We start from the raw sequence: 2,181 nt of genomic DNA on the forward strand, positions 1-2,181 counted from the left end.
CATATTATTCTTAGAATTTAAGGTATCATCATTCTCAAAAGTATCAGGATTATCATCCTTACTCTTTGATTTTAAATGATCCTTGTTTTCATTAATATATGGATCATTAACTATTTTACCACTTCTAAGGGTAATAACAGATTTTATTTGATCAATTTTTTCATTTTTTAATTCTTGATTTTGATTTTTAGGATTAGGTTGAGGTTGAGATGAAAATTTTCCTTTTTCATGAATATTAAGTGCAGATGCAAATTTTGCAAGAGTTTCTTTCAAATCATTCATAGATTGACTGTTTTGAATATTGATAGACTCTTGCTTTTGGATAAATGCATGAATTACATCTTCAAAGTTTTTTCTTGGAGGTGTAACATAAGGAATATAACCTTGATGATTTTGGTTATTTTGAAAATATTGTTGTGACGGTTGTGCATTATTATCATTCCTCCAACTAAATTAGGATGATTTTTCCATCTCGGATTATATGATGGTGAAAAAGGATCTAGTATTGGTTTTTTATAATTGTTATCATAGTTTGCTTGTTCATGGAGACATTCTTTAAATGAAGGTAATGTTGGACAATCTTTTGTAGAATGATCATGTGTATCACATATATGACAAACAATTTCTTGAATACTTTTTAATTGACCACTCTTTTTCATTTCTAATGACTCAATTTTTTTTGCTAAAGATGCAAGTTTAGCTTGAATATCTGTATCATCTTTAAGATTATAGATACCACTCCCATTTGTTGAATTATTGATTTTAGTTGTTGGTGGTTCTATTGTACCTATATTATCCCAATTTTGAGCATTTTCTGCTAATGAATCCAAATATTCCATAGCTTCATTTGGGTTTTTATCTTCAAAAGTTCCATTACACATGAATTCTATCATTTGCCTATCTTTAGGTATAAGACATTCATAAAAGTGAGAAACTATTCTCCATGTTTCAAAACCATGATGTGGGCATGTATTAAGTAATTCTTTATATCTATCCCAACATTGATAAAATGTTTCTCCTTGTTTTTGAGAAAAAGTTGTAATTTGTCTTTTAAAAGAGTTTGTTCTATGGGAAGGGAAAACTTTTTTGAGAAATTGTTGTTGCATTTCTTCCCATGATCTTATTGAACTTGATCTTAAATTTTGTAGCCATGTTTTAGCTTTATCTTTTAAAGAAAAAGGGAAAAGCTTTAATCGAACTATATCCATGCTACAATTTTGATCATTATAAGTGTTACAAACTTCCTCAAATTCTCTTAGATGTAAATATGGATTTTCAGAATCTAAGCCATGAAAATTTGGTAAAAGTTGAATAATTTGAGGTTTAAAATTGAAATTAGATGCATCGGGAGGAAAAACTAAACAAGATGGGGCACTAGTTCTAATAGGGTTCATATGGTGCCTAAGTGTTCTTAATTGATCATGTTCTTGATTATTATTATTATTATTGTTATTATTATCATTATCTTGATTATTTGAATTATCATCCATATTTAAATTATTTTCAGATACTCGAATAAGTCTACCACTATTTTTTCGACTCCAAACACTCATACAAGTAAAAACACACAATACTTATAAATAAAACATAAATAACAAATATAAACTTAATTTATACCTCCTCGGCAACGGCGCCAAAAACTTGCTACTACTTAAATAATAATTCACCCAAGTGTAGGTTGTCTGCAAGTAATATATTTCGTAAGTACGAGATCGATCCACAGAGAGGTTATTTTTAGTTTAAATTTATTAATTTATAGATTACCAAATGCAAGAATGAAGTTTACAAATTATAAATTTTGTCAAGGCTTGAGGATTTATTCTTGGTTTATGTAACATTGTTTAACTAAAAGTAAAACAAAGGAAACCACCATAAATAATGGTTCCAAGAAAATTAAAACACACACATAATATAATATAGTTCCCATTATAGAAAATACCGAATTAACCGATATTTTATATATGATACCTACGATTATAGTTATAACTATATAAATATATAATTGCATAAAGTAAATGTTAAATTAAATCATTATATTTCATTTAGAACAACCGGCAGAGCCACGCTATTGCCTAAATGAAATATATTGATTTAATAAGTTAGTTGCGGTAAAGTAAAAGTTAATTGCGGAAAATAAAAGTTAGTTGCGATAAAGTGAAAGTTAGATGCGGAAAGTAAAAG

The 2,181-nt window shown here is 27.8% G+C and overlaps 1 non-coding gene across 1 annotated transcript; it reads left to right on the plus strand.

Annotated features, from left to right (window-relative positions):
• The first annotated feature begins 951 nt into the window (after window positions 1–951).
• On the plus strand, window positions 952–1,062 carry LOC140835578 (small nucleolar RNA R71). The gene has a single exon (XR_012118902.1). It is a non-coding gene; the product is annotated as a small nucleolar RNA R71 (small nucleolar RNA).
• The last annotated feature ends 1,119 nt before the right edge of the window (window positions 1,063–2,181 follow it).

This window comes from Primulina eburnea, chromosome 6 (assembly GCF_022965805.1).
Source record: "Primulina eburnea isolate SZY01 chromosome 6, ASM2296580v1, whole genome shotgun sequence".
NCBI lineage: Eukaryota > Viridiplantae > Streptophyta > Magnoliopsida > Lamiales > Gesneriaceae > Primulina > Primulina eburnea.